The sequence below is a fragment of the Sarcophilus harrisii genome, chromosome 1, assembly GCF_902635505.1.
Source record: "Sarcophilus harrisii chromosome 1, mSarHar1.11, whole genome shotgun sequence".
Lineage (NCBI taxonomy): Eukaryota > Metazoa > Chordata > Mammalia > Dasyuromorphia > Dasyuridae > Sarcophilus > Sarcophilus harrisii.
The window spans coordinates 52,057,707-52,070,307 of record NC_045426.1 but is presented as its reverse complement, the minus strand read 5'-3'; the positions used below and the strand labels follow the sequence as shown (position 1 = coordinate 52,070,307).

The 12,601-nt window shown below is 41.4% G+C and overlaps 1 protein-coding gene across 1 annotated transcript in view; it reads left to right on the top strand.

Annotated features, from left to right (window-relative positions):
• Positions 1-9,311: 9,311 nt before the first annotated feature.
• The window catches only part of VGLL4 (vestigial like family member 4), a 175,878-nt gene continuing 172,588 nt past the window's right edge, over positions 9,312-12,601 (top strand). Inside the window, exon 1 of the mRNA XM_003762418.4 lies at positions 9,312-9,747. The gene's annotated coding sequence lies outside the window, so the exon portion shown is untranslated. The remainder of the gene's footprint in view (positions 9,748-12,601) is intronic.

Here is a 12,601-nt window from a genome sequence, read left to right as displayed (position 1 = left end):
ACTGCTTAGATAATGTATACAAAAGCCCTTTGCAAAGTCCTAGATAAACATGAGTCATTAATTGCTACAATTCCTACTAAATGCATCAGTAGCTATGTCATTATTAGCAACAGAGAACACATCTACCTGTTGATGGGCTAGTAAGGAATGAGAGGGCACTAGGTGACTCAATGAAAACAGGAAGATTTGAGTTCAAATGTGGCCTCAGAAACTTAATAGCTACTGGAGAAGGTTTGCCACTGCAAACCACTAGGGTAAAAAAAAAAAAAAAAAGCCCCATAGACAGCATTGGAGTGCTATGATCCAGAAAGGGTCATGAAGAGTCTGGGTATGATAACTAGATAACTACTATATGTAGTATAGATAACAACTATATAAATCTCTCTATATAAAACTATATATATATATATATATATATATATATATATATATACTATATAAAGTCATCTTCTTTTCGAAGAAAAGATAAAAACCAAGGATCTAGGCCAGATAACAACAATATGGTGGCATTATGGATACAGTCTGAGTCCTGGAATTGTGAAGTTCAAGTCTAGCCTCAGACAAGTACTAGCTGTGATAACTTAGCTTTTGTTTACTTCAATGTAAGGATCAAATGAACTAACATTTGTTAAGCACTTAGCACAGTGTCTGGCACATAGTGGGAACTTACCAAATGCTTGTTTCTAGTTGTCTTGCCTTTCCGACAAGAGTAGAAATAATTCCTTCAGACAAATCCACTAGTACATACCTATCCTTGACAAAAGAGGGGGTGTCCCAGAAGGAATCAGGGTGCCCCTCATAATCTCTTCTGTGGCTTCAGGTTTGCTGTCACTGTTTCTGCAGAAGGCTTAGCATCCAAGAGGGACCATCTCTACCTGTTGACATCTTCCCATATTTCAGGGCGGAACTCAAATGTCACCTCCTCTCCGAAGTCTTCCCTGATTCTACTCCCTTCCTTTATCCCTCAACTGAAAGTGATTTCTCTTCCATTGGTTTGGAAGTACTTTTGACTTCTCTTAGGAACTTCTATGTAATAGAAGTTTGTACATAGAGTTTATTGATGTATGTGAGCTGGCAGCATGAGGCAATTGTCAGTCTTGTTTTCAGGAAGATTGGGTCAAGTCCCAGCTTTCCCACATATAATATTGACTAGTTCTGTGACCATGGAAAAGTCACAGTGCCCCAGGCACTAATGATTGTAAGTTGCAAGTGAATTGCCATTGGTATCCTCTGGAGGTGGTTTCCACCTGGGGAATTCCCTGCCCTGATGAAATCACAAGTCCAGACTGAAGGGGGGGAAAAGCCTTTGTCCTATTAGATTAGATTCCCTTTGGGTAAATTCACAGTCTGATTCATCTTTGGATAGTCTCCCCTAACCCAGTACTCTTAGTGGGTGCTTAGTTCTATTGAATGAATAAATCACTGATCCCAAGATCCCTATTCTACCAGTTTTTTTTTTTTTATGACCCTTAAGAGAGTGGCCAGGAAGGCTCTTTGTAAATTAACTATGAAACTTGAAAAACCCTTCTGTGTTTTGGTGCCAAGCATCCTCCCCTCCTTCCTTCTCCAAAAAAAGACTTAAATTTTGTCCATCTTTTTTTTTCATATCAAATCCCAAAGGCATCAGGCCCTTGTTTTAAATGGTCTAAAAACCAGAAAGGGGGTATTTTTATTTGCCAATACTCCCATATTTGTCATCGTACGAAGAGCATATGAGATGGGAAGCATTTGTCCAATTTCCCAATAACTCTGCTAAAAATCATTGTCTGTGAATGTTTGACTTTACATATGGCTGCAATTAACTCTGAAGAGAACCTGCTTTCTGAGGAATTATTTTGGATTCAACATATTATAAAATTGTTACTCATCCAGTTCTGGTTGTACATTCTTACCTTTGAAAGTGTTTCCTTGCAGGAACAGAACAAGGCATGCTTTCTAGGGCAATTGCTTTATTTGCAAAGATGCCTGAAGGCTAGAAATCAGAGTTCTTTTTTCTTTCTTATTTTCCTCTTACCACACATAGGGTGGTAGAAGAAGCAGAAAGGCAGCTTAACTCTTGCCTTCTCCCTATCACTATCATCATTTTATCCTATTTCTTGTTCATACCTGTTGCTTGCAGATTGCCTCCTCCATTAAACTGTGAGCTCCTTATAAGTCAGCCATAGTTTTGTATTTCTTCACATCCCAGTTAATACGGTGCCCTGCACATCATAGGTTCTTAATATATACTTGTTGGCTTGACAACTAAAAATCTCAGTGTTCTAGGTAATTCTCTAAGACTACAAATTGCAAAAATGGTGCTGACCACACCAATGAAATCATAGATATAGTCTCTTTTTTTTCTCTCATCTATTACTTTAGAATTAGATTTTTGAAAAATTGAGCTTTGGCCAAATGGAGAAATTGCCCAGAAAAATTGTGCAGGACAAGTTATATCTTCAGCATTTGTAGTAAGTACATGTTTGAGGGCTTATAATCATTAAATTTTAGAGATGGAATGAAGAATAGTCTACAGGGGAGGAAAAGGCACTGGGAATTTTTTTCCTTCAGAAGTGAAGGCTTTCCAGCTGGCTGCTTCTAGATTAGATAAATTTGTTCCTTCAGAAATAATCCAAAAAGCTTTATCCTGGTTGTTTGTTTGGCGTATTCCTTTTCTGCTTCTAGTGTGTGTTACTATCTGGAGACAGAGGTTGGAGCCAAAAAAGGAATGTCAAGATTTGAAGCATTCTCTAGGAGGTGATATAGCCCTCCAGATTCCACACTTCAGAGAACAGTAACATATGGCCATTTTTTGGCACATTCCCCGATTCAAGCCATCTTGATGTGATGAGGTGGTTTATTAAAACCAAGAGGAAACTCCCCCTCCATCAGTGAAAATGGGATCCTTGGTTTTTATCTTTTCTTTGAAAAGAAGACTCATTTATCCTGGATGCGATTTGTACCAAAGTGACCACCTCTAAAACAACTAAGGCTGAGAATTAAAATATAGGACAAAGGCAAGTTTGCTATGTCTTATTTTAAGGAAAATCTGTCATGTAAAGACAAATCCATCTTCGGGACAGTGGTTAAACTTCTCTGTGGGATTTGAGGTCTGGAGTGATTGTTCAAATCATAAATCTGGCCTGATTTAAGGGAATTCACTCAGAATGATGCTATTAAAACAACTGACATTCAGAAAAATATCTAACAATTTGAATCCTTGATAGGTTTCAAATAGTCCATCCACAAACCTTGGAACGATGCCTTGAATGATAATTGATAATCCCCTAATTCAACAAGGGATGTGAAGCTTAGGTTACTGCCATTCAAAATGGTCCCCCTTCCTCCTCCTCCATTTACTTGGACTCTGTCCATACTGTCCAATAGAAGATGAAATCCCTAGCCTGGGGTTGGAGCCATAGCACCAGGTTTCTGTAGATTGATGGTATTTGTTGTGAAACTCCTAGGTGCTGCACACTTTAATACTTTAAATGAGCCTCATATTTTACTATGTTCTGTTCCTTTAATGTCTGAAATCTGTTCCCCACTCACCATGAGCTGTTAACTAGAAACAAGACTGGTCCAGTCTTTTCCTTGGATTAGCAAGCAGGTTCTATAATCACTAGAGGGGAAAAATATTGCCCCTCCTAATTCATACTTTTAAAAATTAGAAGAGTCATAGTCATAAACTTCTTAGTATTGTCTGGCTCTTTAGAGATCATATAGTCACACTCATTTTTGAAGATGAAGAAACAGATACAAGGAGGGAATGAGTTAATGGAAGAAATGGGAATATAATTCTCTGATTCCAAGGTTCTTTGTACAGCAAAAGGAGATGGAAAGGAGATTCCTTCACTCTCCCCAATGCCAAGGAATGGTAAAGTTCAAGTTGTGATCTCATTGGAGAAGAAAGAGAAGCATTGGTTAAACTGGTACATCCCTCTCTGATAGGCTCCAGGAGTTAGAGGTAAATGTAAAATTCAACATTTTTTTTTTAAAAGAAAACTAACTTCATAAGTATTGGGGAAATTCTGATTAGTTCCTTTGCAAAAGATAGGGCAAGACATCATAAAAAAGTTAGAAGAGCAAAGAAGAAAATTTCTTTCAGATACTATTTAGATCTTCAGATAGGGGGAAGGGTCATAACAAAAAATAAATAAATAAATAAGAGAGAAAGAGAGAGAGAGAGAGAGAGAGAGAGAGAGAGAGAGAGAGAGAGAGAGAGAGAGAGAGGAGTTCAGAAGATAAAATGTACAGTTTTGATTATATAAAGTTGAAAAAAGTTTTGCATAAACAAAACTAATGCAGCTAAAATTAAAAGGGCAGGGCAAACTGGGGGAAATTTTTGTTATAAGTTCTTCTGGTATAGGATTCATTTCCAAGATATATGAGAACTAATTCAAGTTAATAAGAGTAAAAACAATGCCCCATAAGACAAATGTCAAAGGAAATGAACAGGCATGTTTCAGAGGTAGGAACTCATGCTATCAATAGCCATATGAAAAATGCCCCAAATCGTTAAAAATGAAAGGACTGCAAATTTTTAAAACAACTCTGAGGTAATACCTTATACCTACCAGAGTGGCAAAATTAACAACAACAACAACAACAAAAAATGACAGATACTGAACGGGCTGTGAGAAAACAAGTAAATTAATATACTATTTAAGGAATTGTGAATTGGTTCAATCACTTGGGGAAGCAATTTGGAACTACTCCCCAAATGCTACTAAACTGTGTATACTCTTTGACCCACTGTATAAATCTATAGCGTGTATCAATGAGATCAAAGAAAGATTAAAAGGACCTCTATGTCATAAAAGATTTACAATAGCTCTTTTTGTATTGCCAAAAGATTACAAATAATTTCCCATCAATTGGGGAATAGTTCAACAAATTGAATGCAAGTGAATACTATTTGTATTATAAGAAATTATGAAGATAACAGAGCCTGGGAAGACATATATGAACTAATACAAAGTGAAGTGAGGAGAATCAGGAGAACAATTTATATGATGACAATGATTTTACAGAGACAAATAACTCTGAAAGTATTAAGAACTCTGACCAATCAAATGACCAACTATCATCAAGGACTAATGATGATACCATGTTCCCTACTTCAGAAAAGTGATCGGCTCAGGGTTCAAACTGAGAAATATATTTTTGGACACGGTTATGGTTGCCTTGCTTGACTATGCATATTTGTTACAAAGATTTTCTTTTTCTTTTTTCTTTTTGATGACGAATGATGAAAATATGGGAGAGGGAGAAATATATCTTTGTTAATTGAAAAAATTAATTTAAAAAGATATGTGGGCTCTGGGGGATTGGAAGTTATATATAAGCCATCAGTATGACATAACAACCAAAAATATAAAAAGATAAACACAGCTTTGAATGCATTTAACAAGACACAGCATCCACCTTCAGAAAGAGGACCCTAATAGTTCTGTTATTTTCTGCCTATTAGATCACATGTGTAGATCTGGGGTCCTGTGCTCAATTCTGAGACAATATTTTAGGCAAAATATAGACAAATTAGAAGAGAATGACCCCACTGGTGAGAGGATAACATAATTTATGAAGATTAGTTGAGGGAATTGGGAGTGTTTAGTGGGAAGCAGGAGCAGAGGTGGATAACTGTGGATATCAAAGGCTTGTCATGAGGACAAGTAATTAGATTTGGTTTGCTTGGGCCCTGCAAGCTCTTTGAGAGCAGAGACTGTGGGGGATTTGGAAACTTGGGTTGAGTTTTATTTGGGTTTTTTTTTCCTTTTTTTGTATTCTTAGCACAGTGCCTGGTAGGAAAATGGTTTGACTCAATGACAATGGGTGGCAGAGACAAATTTTGTTTTGACAAAAAGGAAAAAGGTCCACTGATGGAATGTGCCATCTTGGAAGCTGGTCTGTTCCCCTTCACTCTTTGAGTAAGAGCTGAATGACCACTACTCGGGGAATAATCTTAAACAGTTGGCTGCTGAGGTCCTTTCCAGCTCTGAGATGCTCTGCAGTAACCAAGTCTGACTCACGTAGTAATAGCTTCCTGGTGGTTCTCCCTGCATCCAGTATCTTGACTCTCTAGGCTGCCACTTTCTCTAAAATGAAAATCCTTCATCTAAAACTTAATGTTTCCCCTCTCCCCAGAACTGATTATTGCCCTAGCTTTATAATTATTCCCCATTCACCGATCTACACAGAATCTACACAGATCTACACAGAAACATATTTAAAGCACTAGTTAGGTGCTAGGCTTAGGGATTTGGCTAAGTGAACATTTCAGGATGCCGATCTACTTTGGTTTGTGTTTATCTGCCCTCTACTGCATCATTTTCAGAGAAAGAACCATTTGAAGGACATTGGGTTCAGAGAAAGGCCAAGAAGTCTCAAACTGATAGGCAACAGTTAATATCTGGAACACAAAAACTACTGGGAAATCAAAGAAATTATAAGGAAAAAAATAGAAAGGCAAAAATTTACATTCTTATTCCATAGGGATTCCTGAAATAGGTACAATCACAAAAATCAACTAAATGGCTAAGGCTGTGACATATCGATGTAAAGGGAGGTGCTGGAATTAATAGATGAAAGATCAAATTCTTGTCACATGCTTGCCAGATACCTCTGTCTTGAGAAGACATTCAAGATTGTTCTAAGCAGAGCAGGAAACTGAAGAGTGATAGTGAGTCCTCTGAGACCCTCTGGACTATACTAACATGCAAATTACCTTGCACCATACAAATTATACATATTTAATTTGGATTAATTGGACAAATAATGAAATAACTTCCTTTTCCTTTTCTGATGCTGCCAAGTAACAATTTCAGGTTTCTGTCACCTATTTTTTTTTTTTAAATACTCTGTAACAGAATTGGGTTTCAATAAATGGAGCATGAACAGCATTATTATTCCTATTGTAACCCTAGGAATCTTAGTAGTAGCACTAAAAGACTGAGAAATACTTTTTCACTAGACTATTAGAGAGAAAGAGAGGGAAAGAGACAGATAGCTTGGAAGAGAATCAGGTGTTTCAACAATCCAAAGGAAAGAGAGAGAAGGGTAAATGGCCAGCTTTCCAGGTCAGACACACTTCCCCCTCTTTTCTTTTGGCTGCTAAAGTCCCTGATTCGCTTCCAAGCTATCTGCCTCTTTCCCTAATACTCCTGTGCAGGAAACATTTCTCAGTCTGTTACTGCTACTACTAAGACTCCTAAGATTATTGATTGGAAAAACAATGCCATTTGGATAGAACTTATTTTAAACTTTATCTCATTTGTTCCTTTAGATCTTAATACTAGAAAGATACCCTTAGGAAACACACAGTTGAGATAAAAATGACAAAATGAGACAAAGCCATTCATAAGGCAATATCTGCCTTTTGGATTCCATACTTTGATTTTGTAGAATAGTGATAGATAGAATACTGGCTTGGGAATCATAGGGTTCTAGGTCTAGTTCCAGATGCTTCCCTCATGAGGACTGGAACCTTGATTATTTTCTCCCTTTGGGGTCTCCATTCCCTCATATGTAAAATCATCTTATTATGCTCTAGCTTTATGGTAGGTTGCCATTGTTGTTTGTCTTTCATCCTGGAAGGACATCAGGGTGGGGATGCCTTGATATGCAAAAGAATTGAATTTAAGAGAGGAAGGGTTGTGCAAAGCACCAATCTCAGTTTCTCCTTCAGCGCCATCTAGGTCTAGTAGACAGGTCTCAGTTTACTGAAGTAATTGCCAATTCAGTGATTAAGGCTAGGTCAGAAATGAGGCAGAAAATAGCTTCTTTTACCTAGTCCAAAAAAAAAAAAAAAAAAAAAAAAAAGTCTATCTGGGAGAAGATCCTCAAGGTTTCTGGCCAAAACAGCAATGCGATTGTATATGTAAAAGTGTTTTGGAAGTTGTAACACATTGTACAAAAGGTAACTTATTTTCTGTTTAGCAAATCACTGATACTATCTTTCCTTCCAGCTCATGTGAAGCCTTCATACCTGAATCTGTAACTAGTTGCTGAGGTTTGATCATGAAAACCCAGTGTCAAATACACATGGAGAAGGGACAGGGGAAGTAATCTCTCTATTTTATACAGTTAATGGCTGCTTATGCTATAAAATGTCTTCTTAATTGTTGCAGTAGTGGAACAATGGGGAGGAGGAGGGGGAAGGAAAAGGGGATGTTGGAGGGTAGACTGACTGGCTGGTTGTATATACAGTAAGCTGAATGCTTTGCAAGCTCACCATTCCTAAGTGCCTCGGAATGACAGGAAAAACAACCACAATCCTCTCAACTCCTGAACGTTCTTGGTTCTAGTAATAACAAAACTGACCCTAATGAGAAGTGTTTCATCCCACTTTTTCGGAACCCCCAGCCTCCAGCCCTGGCACTTTTCAGAGAACACAGGCTGCTGACTCCAGAAGTTTGCCAAACTCAGCCAGCATTTGTGAGAGCTGCTCCCAGCGAAATGTCTGTTCCTGCCGCACCCCCCCCCCCTCCACCTCTCACACTGTTTTGATTTACCCTGACTTCCTCCTTGAGGCTGGGGAGGGAGGGAAAGGGAGTGACTTACTGGTGTGTGTGAGTATGTGAGTATCGTAGTGATGTCTGTACAATACTGTAATGGGAGGAGGAGGCAAAGCTCCGTGAATGCTCTGTACTGCTCCCCGGTTCCCAATCCGTGTGGCGCGGAAGCAGACACCATCAGTGCCGGCGTGAGCCTGGCGTCCGAAGGGCTCAGAAAATGTTCTCAAACGCCGCTTGGAAAAGTGTCTTTTAGAGGATTTAGGGCAAGTGCTTTCCGTGTCATGAAGAATGGGGGAGGGGGTATCGACCCTATCAGGCAGGAGCTTGTGTTTACGTGTAGTGACTTGGCCAAGGCACAGTGTACGTGCGCGGCCAGTGTGGAGACTGGGTGTCAGTGCTGGTAGTGAGCGTGGGAATGATCGGTTTAGAACTGACAGGCGGCCAGCGGAGTTTTTGTCAGGGTCTGTGGAAACGATGCATTTCTACCCAAAAAGTCTTTGCGAGGCTATGGGACTGAACACAAGCACAGCGTTTATTTCTACTTGCCTATTTTGAAGGGGGTAAGGGCCGGGCCAACATGTATGACTATAGGCATGTATATAGGACGGGCCCACTGGTCACCTCTGTGTGTGTGTGTGCTGGTGTCCGCGCCCGGAGTGTTGGGGGCAGGTGTAATGCGGAGTGCGCACGTGGCGGGGGGATGGGAGAGTGGGTGCGCCTTCACCCGGGGCGTACGCGGTGTGTACATGTCGGGGGGGGGGTTGGGGAGGGAAGGCCCCGCCCCTCTACCTGCCCGGTCCCGCCCCCGGCCCCCGGCCGGGCTCTCCGCTAGCGCTGGGGACTCGCTCCTCCAGGTCTCCGTCCCCACCTGCTCCGCAGCGGCGGCTGGACGGGACGGGGCGGGGCCCAGAGCGGGCGGCGACGACTCCTCATTCCTGGGATTCCTGGCGCTCCTGCTCCCGCTCCAGCTCGGGCCGCACGGTCCTTCCTCCCATCCCGCCCCCGTCTGTGGGTCCGACTCTGCCCGCCGGCCGCTCGCGCCTGCCCGCCCCGGAGGAGCCCAGTCGGGGCTGCAGCCTTGGCCCCTCACCCTCTCGGGGGAAAGTGGGGGGGGAGGGGGAGAGGAAAGGAGAAGGAAGGGAGCGCCCCTCCAGACCCCGCCCGCCAGCGCCACGCCCCCACGAAAGTCACACCCCCCAGTAGCGGCCGGGCCGGGGCCGGAGGTGGCGGCTGCGGAGCCGCGCACGGGCGGGTAAGTGAGAGACATTGAGAGGAGGCCGGAGGTTGGGAGGGGGAGTGGGGGGCAGGAGCAAGCACGTGGGGTCGCGGGGTGGGGGGAGCTGCGGGACTGGCCCGGGGACTCTGGCACCCTAAGGTCCCGCAGCGGCTTAGGCTCTAAGGGTCTCTCCCGGACTGGGGGATTCCCTGCTGATGCGATCCCTCCTCTGAGGGGCTTTCCTCCGAGCGGACGAGGAACCAGGGATCCTTCTTCTGAAGTGGAAGGAGGCCACGAGGGGATTCCTAATCTTGGGGAAGGTCTCCCTTTTCTGAGGGGGCCGGAGGAGTCAGAGGGGTCCCTCCGAAGAGGCGAGGCAGTCCTTGTGAGATGGAAGGGGACAGTGAAGGGATGGCCTGTTTTAGGTGGGGAGGAGAATCCAGGGAAACCTCAGAGATGACTTCCCCCTCTTCAAAGGGAAGAAGCCGGGAGCGGGGGGAGAGAAGGGCATCGGAAGGAGCTCTTTCTCTGAGGGTCGGGAAGTGTGAACCTCCGTGAAGGGAGTCTCTTCTCCATTAATGGAGGGGGAAGGAGTTTAGAAAGTCTTTTCTGTGAGGTTGGATGACAGCCGAATAGGGTCTTCCTTGGAGAAGGGAGAACGAATGGCATTTTTTTGATATGGTGGGTGAAGACTGACGGAATCCCTTTTGGGAAGAGAGGAAGCGGGGAAGAGGAGAAGGGAAAGAGCTGGAAGAAATAAATACCTTCCGTGTAAGTAGGGGTGACAATCAGCTGAGCTGATCCAGTGTCTGAGTGGAAGAACCTGAAGTTTCCTAATTTTGAAGAGAACTGGGCTTGAGGGGGAATATTTGGTGGAGGGCCGTAAGGCAACTAGAAGGGGAAGTTGTGACTCCAACTATGTAGTGCTATGGAAAGAGGTTACTGGAAGCCTGAGATGCAGGTCAGTCTATACTGGTTTGGAGGGAAATGAATGAAATTTCATGTGGTGCTAGGCAACAGGGACTCCCTTCCATTCATCTATCCTTCCAGTACCTGAGGAAAAAACACAAACAAAAATAAAAGCACCTCCAGTACCAACTGCTTACTCCCATTTCTTATTCAAAGACCAGACTTTACTGAAGGGGAAAAGTTATCCTTCCTCCTTCCCTCCCTGTTTGTTAGTTGTGTTTTCTTCACTGCCTAATAAAAACTAGCATCCTGGTAGTCTTTTTTTAGTTTATTTCAGAAGCTAGTCACCCATTTCTCAGGAGTGATCTGGCGTCTTGGAGTATTTTGTTTTCCAGTTCAAAACCCTGCTCCCCTCTTATATAAAATAAATGTCCAGAGGTGTTTCCCCTGAGGATTTTTAGAAATCCATCATCGATGCCAAGTGTCTTCCTAAGATTCAAAGTTCAGTTATACACACTCGACTAATCTTGAACTCTGTCCTTAGATACAGACAAGACAAAGCATCTGTATTGAGTTCTTACTGTACTTGAGCTGTGCTCCCTGCAGAGTTGATGAAGAGCGTAGACATTCTTATGAGCTTTTTCTTATTAGGGCTGGCTGCGAAACAGCCCCCTCATTATAAAGAGGTATGCTGCCCAATTTGTGGATTAACTGGGAAAATTTTAATTACTTCTGGACTGAAATGCAAACTAGTTTTAATGTTGACCCAAACAAAATTCAGGAAGATAAATTTGTTATAAAAACAATCATGGGATACTTTCCAAATAGAACTCTAAATAGTTTGTTTAGTGGAAAGATCATTGGTTTATTAGTGGGAGAACTGGATTTAAACTTACCTAGAATGCAGTTTTCTCTTTTGTAAACTTGGTATAACAGTACCCATCCTAATTTTAAGGATTAAATACATTTCCTGAAAAGCACAAGATACAAGAGTAATAAAGATTATTGTTATTTTATTTTAAACTATTTGGAAGTGAGTGAAAATAATAAAGTGCTAGATAACTGAATTTTAAACTTTATAGGTGCTAAATTGAATTGTCATTGTTTTTGCTAGTACTTTTTGCTAATACTTTTACAGTAGCATATAATAAAACAAAATTCTCCTCTATAGTAGCATGTCCTGTCTGGTCTTTTATATGGAAAGGTGACAATTGAATATACTAATGATAAGTCGCATGCTTATTTAGAATATGGAAGGGAAGAAACCTTACTTTTAGATATGTTTTTGGTCATTTTCTACAGATATGCTTATGACCAAACTGAACTTTTCATACTTTAGTTTTTGATACATTTACTATGTAAAATAAATATACAAATGGGTTTTCCCTGAGCATTCTAAGACATCTCTCATGCTAACTTTCTATGAAGAACTAAAAGAAATTTGGTTCTTTATAGTGTTAACATAAGATAGATATAGATATATGTATATAAGGAGATAGAGATGTGTATCTATATATGTATAGATAGATATATTTGTTGATGGATATAAATAGAGATATCTGTAGATATATTTACATATAGATATGTGTGTATCTAAATAAATGTTTATATGGATATATGTTGTAGTGTTCTTCTTTAAAATATAATGTTCTCTGGGAGCAGGTTTCTTGGGGGGCTTCTGGGAGCAGCCTTCATTTCAGTTCAGTGTAATCACCCCAAATGCAGCCAGGAGTTAAAGTCCAGATCCTTTATTGTCTCCTTCAAAATAGCCTGGTTAGCTTTCTTGGAGGCCTATCTCTCTCCTTGGTTCCAAGAGCTCTTGCTGCTAGTCCTTTGTGTCTGCCAGCTTCAGCCTCTCTTCCTCCGAATCTCCAGCCAGCACAAAGGTGGAAGTTGGAATGAATCTTGACTCCACCTCTGAGAGTGGGGTTGTAGGCTTCTGTGTCTGGCCCTGAGACCTTCTTGCTTATATGCTGTGCAC